This window comes from Sinocyclocheilus rhinocerous, unplaced genomic scaffold (assembly GCF_001515625.1).
Source record: "Sinocyclocheilus rhinocerous isolate Xijiao unplaced genomic scaffold, SAMN03320098_v1.1 scaffold938, whole genome shotgun sequence".
Classification (NCBI taxonomy): Eukaryota; Metazoa; Chordata; class Actinopteri; order Cypriniformes; family Cyprinidae; genus Sinocyclocheilus; species Sinocyclocheilus rhinocerous.
Genome location: NW_015665007.1, coordinates 650,043 through 656,213, shown reverse-complemented (window position 1 = coordinate 656,213; position 6,171 = coordinate 650,043).

The window sequence follows — 6,171 nt, the reverse complement described above, 5'->3', positions numbered from 1 at the left end:
ATTCTCAGCTAGCATCTTATTTTATGTGGGTTTGGTTTCAAACGGTTTGCTCATTAGGAGTGCTGAGTCACGCCGTTGCTTTGATACACATGAGAGAGAGGCAGCTGTCTTGTTCAGTTGGTGCGGATGAGTGTGGCTGGTTTGGTGGATGGAACAATAGAACAGACAGGTGCTGGTACAACTGCGCTCCTGGCACTCATTGCCTGGCAGATCCGCCTCAGTCTCACACAGACTGCATCTCAATGCCTCCCCCACCAGGCCTTTCTATGGCCTCTCAGACGGTCAGGCAGAACCAATAAATCTGGCTGAGCATTTATGCACTGCTGTTTTGTTGACCTGATTAGTTTTTTTTAAAGATGTTTCTATTTGGAAACATTCGCAGTGACATGATAAAGGAAGTGGGACGAGATGTGCATTAAAGGAAGAGTTCACCCACTAAAAAGTCTGTCATTAATTACTCATCCTCATGCTGTTTCAAGAATTTTTAAAGAATGAACATGCTCTTCTTTTCTGTATTCCTTAAAATTCAAATATGTTTTGCAAAAACAAAAAGTCAAATATCATGTTGATTATTGGTTACCCAACTTGTTTTACTCCCAAAAATGATTTGTATCATATATATATATATAATGTTAAACAAAAATAAACCAAAACATTATTCGAGTTTAGTGAGGGAGTTAGTTGCGAAATCTGCTATGAACAGTTAATTGACGGTTTTTGTGAATCTTTTTTACTTCTTTCAAAAGAACTGATTTATAAGAGTCATTTGATCATGAAATAATTACTTTAATAATTCATTTTAATAATTAATTTCTTATTTTAATTCATGGCCAAAAATAAATAGCAAAACGTTTCCTTTGGTGTTCTGCAGAATAAAGTAAGCCATACAGGTTTGAAACAACATAAGACTTTTTTTTCTTCACCGAACTATTCCTTTAAAGAGTATGACAAACTAGATGCAAATTGGTGCTCTCTTGAATAATGCTTGAATATATTTTTAGATAATTGAATTGCTAGTGTGTATACCTTTATTTATGTGCCCTCTTTTTCAGAACTGGTGATTAAAATCAGCAGTATCTACAACACGTCCCACAAAGCCTTGAAAGTCACCGTGTGCTATTTTAACCTGACAGAAAACTTTATTTATCTCAATTAGTTAGTTAGTTTAGTTTATTGTCCTTTCGGAAATTATTTTTGTATCTGTGGCAACTCTTCAGTGATCAACAACAATAATTAACAATACAAACATCAACAGGTTACAACACATCACAAATAAATACAACCAGCATCAAACAGCATCCCTCTCACAACAACCGAATCACTGCCATAGATGTAAAATGACAACTGTGATATCACAAAAATATCACAATGTCTACATAAGGTAGAAACAGTGACCTTTGATTTCATGTTTTTATGCCATTACCCATATCAGGGTTTTTATCGGCGTTAAACACAACAGAGTGCTACTCGCTTATGTTTTCTGATGCACCTGAAAGGAATGTTTCCTGTTGAATTAATTGATTGATGGATCTTTTGATTGTAGAATCACAGTTGCCGCAGTTTGTAAGTAATTAGCCTTGGAAATTAAATCTACAACATAGTTATAATTTTCAGAGCAAACTCAATTGACTCATACATACTCTTCATTCAGATGTCTTTACCTGGGCATCACTGGATACTTAAATGTGACTCAGCTGATCAGCGGCCAACCACTCAATGCTTTAATGAAGATTTATCATGGGCTGAAAAGTGTTACAAGTGTGTTACACAGCTGTGAGCTGCATGTGCCTGGGTCCCTGTTGAAACAAGCTTGGCCTTTGTGAACCCAGCAGAAGCTGAAGCTGAAGTTATCAGCTGCTTGTCTAATCAGACACCTTCTATGACCTCCCGTGCTACTGTTATTGAGTCATTAAGAATGAGAGATCCGGCTCTGTGCATGTATTGCCAACATGACTCAGTGGCTAACACGAATATCTTGAATTTCCTGTCCAGGCTGACGTCTGTGGTTATAAGAATGGATGGAACGCATTGGTTCATCGCTAATATAAAGATAACCTTGTGTTTCCAGGCAGCAGTTGGTGATTTCTGAAGTCGCATTTCAGTTGAAACCAAGGAGGTCTGTAATACCTAGAGGAAGCTTTCCATTTATGTCAATGGCAGTTACTTGGTTGAATAGAACATTTTAAGCCAAACTGGAGGAAAGGTCAATTTAACGCCTTTCACAGCCCTCCAAAAATATAGGCTTAGATCTCTGCCACAATTCTGCGCGCGAAAGATCATATTTTGAGCGCACAAAAGTGCATTTTGCACATGCGCAATCTGAGTTTTGTGGAGAAAACGTTAGTTTCGCGAAGAAAAAAGTATTTCGAGCGCACGAAATTGACTATGGGATTAGATCTCTGCCACAATTCTGCGCGCGAAAGATCATATTTTGAGCGCACAAAAGTGCATTTTGCACATGCGCAATCTGAGTTTTGTGGAGAAAACGTTAGTTTCGCGAAGAAAAAAGTATTTCGAGGATTCTGGAAGATAAATTCTTCAAACAGTGGTACAAGAGGATGTGGTGCTGGTCCTTCAGTCTATAAAGCCTATTCTCAACTTATCTGTCTATATAAAGTCACTGAGCATTTTGCTGTCCAATGGTTATTCATTAACTTTGCAATTTCTAGTATTGTATTAGTTTTGAATATTTCTCATGGGCATTTAATAATTTTTGACTTTCAATCTGAGTTAAATCTCTTTTTTGGCTCAATTTATCTGTAAACGAAAATCTGCTTAATAATTGATGTAGTTTGGAATTGGTCAAATGTGCTTGGAAAAAAATATGATCAGAATATCAACTTGCATAATAATTATGCATGCGCTGTATTTTTCCTCTTCTGCTGTCGAGGTAATGCAAGGAATGTTGTGATTGGTTGTCAAGGCAGCCAATCAGAATTGCACGCCAAAAGAGAAGGTCTGCACACATCCAAAAACTTATTGCAAAATTGATTTTCGTGTGCTCGAAATACTTTCTTCTTTGCGAGACAAACATTTTCTCCATGAAACTCAGTTCGCGCGTGCAAAACGCACTTTTGCGCACTCAAAATATGATCTTTCTCGCACAGAATTGCGGCAGAGATGTAATCCCATACAAAAACAGGTATTGCTAAAACATTGATTAATGCAATATTTGCAAGATATATTGTATGTTATGTGCAAAAAAAATTATTTTGTCAGATACACAGCTAAGTTTGAATGACCGTCAATGGAGAAACCATGTTATGTAGTTACTGGTACACCAAGGGCTAACTTGACCCTTGTATTGTCTGACTATTCAAAAAAAAAAAAAGCTGCAAATGGATCCAAATGCTTCTGACTTGTCACAACAAACAGGACCATGCTATCTAGCCAAACCCAGGCCACTTGGTTGAAACCAGTTTGACAACTAAGTCCTGAACTGATTATCTTAATTTTGTGTGGATGATTTTGCCTGGAACTGTGAAAAATAAATATATAAATGTATTAGGCCTGACGTGCTAAACTAAGCTCTACTTTTTACATTGCATTTCTCTATTTGAGTGTTATAAAGCATCTCTGTATATCTGTAGCTTTTTATGTAAAACCAAAATGCATTCTAGAATATGAAACAGAGGTTTTTAGGCATCACCAGAGTGAATTTGGGGAACTTTAAAGCCATTCTGTGTGAAATAGAGGGGGTAACAGATTTCGGTAACATCTAACGTTGCCTTGTCAGATTTGGTGACTCTGCCGCATGTGTAGCTGTTTATATAAAACCAAAATGCATTGTAGAGTATGAAATGGAGCAGTTTAGACATCACTGAGTAAATTTGTTGGATATTATAGCCATTCTGTGTAAAAAAAAAAAAAAAAAAAAAAGAGAGATAACTGATTTTGGTGACCTTTAACACTGCCTTGTCAGATTTGGTTAGTATTGTATGCAACTGTTCACCTTAGATCAAAATGCTTTCTATAGTATGAAACAGAAGAATATAGACATCACAAGAGTGAATTCGGAGAACATTAAAGCCATTCTGTGTGAAAGAGAGGGGGAAAACAGATTTTAAAAGTTGCCTTGTCAAATTTGGTGACCCTGCTGTATGTCTGTAGCTGTTTATATAAAACAAAAATGCTTTCTAGACTATGAAACGAGTTTAGACATCACCAGGGTAAATCTAGACATTAAGAGTGAGTGCTTGTGAATAACCCATTATAGTTAATGTTCCCTTTGTGCTCATTTAGTTTGTTATTTTGCACTGGGAAATGAAATTCGCAGTTGGAGTTAGATTTATGATGACGCAGTCATTGAGGATTGTAATTTAAGAATATTTTAGTGCATGTAAAAAAGTGAATGTTGCATGTGATGATGAAATAACATAAAGCTCTACTTTTTAGAAAACTACCTGCTTGATGCTGTTGGCCATCGCAGCCCATGCTCCCCACGTCTGCTGCTTCCTTTCAGTAGAAGGAATTTGCTCCGTGATTTTGCCCATCGACTGAACAAGTTAAGACAGGTGAGGCTGAAGTGTGTTTGTAAGGTGAATTAATTTGCTCTTCATTCCATTGAATATTCCTGACGTGCTGCGTTTTTCTCTGCCGAACACCTCAGAGGTCACATAAACACACGTAACCGCTCCGCACGCCATATCTAGCTGATAATCACAGGGAGACTCTGATTCACACTGCTGAAAATAACAGGGTTTCTGCTGTCACGACTCTTGTGTTGATAATCAGAGTCAGTACTTGAACGTCCATCATCACACACAGTCATCTGCTCATAAAAGTCTGCTGTGTAAAAAAACCCCAAACAAACATGTTTAAAGCATGTGGTGCACGTCTGCAATTAAGAGGTACAGTTTGCTCTGTTTGTTTGGGGCTTTTCAGTCGCCAAGTTCACGTTCAATTTGAGGTTTATGTGGTTTCCCAGTTAAAGGAGATACCATTTAACAAGCAACCAACACTTTTTATTGCTATAACAATACTTTTAATATTTTTATTGATATTTATTAGTTGACAAGTCAAGTTATCAATTTTATACCTTTTTATACATTGTCAAAAATAAGCACTTTTTAATCATTCATTCATTCAGTTATTCATTAATTTATGCATTCGATCATTTATTCATTCATGTATGATCTGTTCATTTATTCATTTATCTGTTCATTTATGGAATTTGTTCATTTTTATGTGTATTTATCTCAGCAAATCCTTGGTAAACATTGTAAAGGTCACAGTGCTCACTATAAAAACAGCTTGCTCACATATAATTTCAAGTGGATTTCAGTTTGAACGTAACATTGTTTTTCCATCCATTTCCGCAGAACATTTTTGAACATGATAGATGGATGTTATTGTGTCGACAGGATAATCAGCCAATTACAGCAATGTGAATGTCAAATTCACACGACACTTTAGGACCCTTTGAGAACAAAACAAGCTTGTGGAAAGCAAAGCTCTGATAATGGTTGCAAATTTTATCCATTGGACAGAAATGTAGATATTATTTGATTACATTTTTCATTAGACACTAGGGCTGTGAATCTTTGGGTAGACAGCGAATCGATTCGATTCACACCAGGGGCGTAGCCATCATTTCAGAAGTGACAGAAATGTCAAATACAATAATTTTATGTATGTAGCCTATGTATTATTATTATTATTTATTTTTTTTTTACAATGAATTATTTTCTTATTTCTTACTTTAAATTTGCTATAAGAAATCAAATACACTGCTGTACAATAATCAATCATTTGTAATGTATAATCTTTTCCTAATGGCAATTTTATGATTGTTTTACATACTACAAACAATTATTAGAATTTTCTGCACAGAATAAGGTAGATAAAATAAAATGCTATAGTATTTAACTTTTCCTCTCCATTGGCGAATGATGATTCTGAAAGAAACCCCCCTGATGTCTGTTTGCTATAGCAACGAACGCTACTTTCATGCACTTTCATGATAAACCTCGCGCTCTTATTTCAAGGTTGTTGTTAATGCTGTGGTTATTTTAACAGTTTCCTTCTTACATTCGGTTCAAAGACATTGTTAAAACACATTTATCATTCAGTGGAACTGTGCGTATGCTTTAGACACTTACATTTTTGCTCCGTCCATGCAATAAATGCGCAGCCTTCGACTGCTCAGGTAATGTCGTCGGTATGACCGAG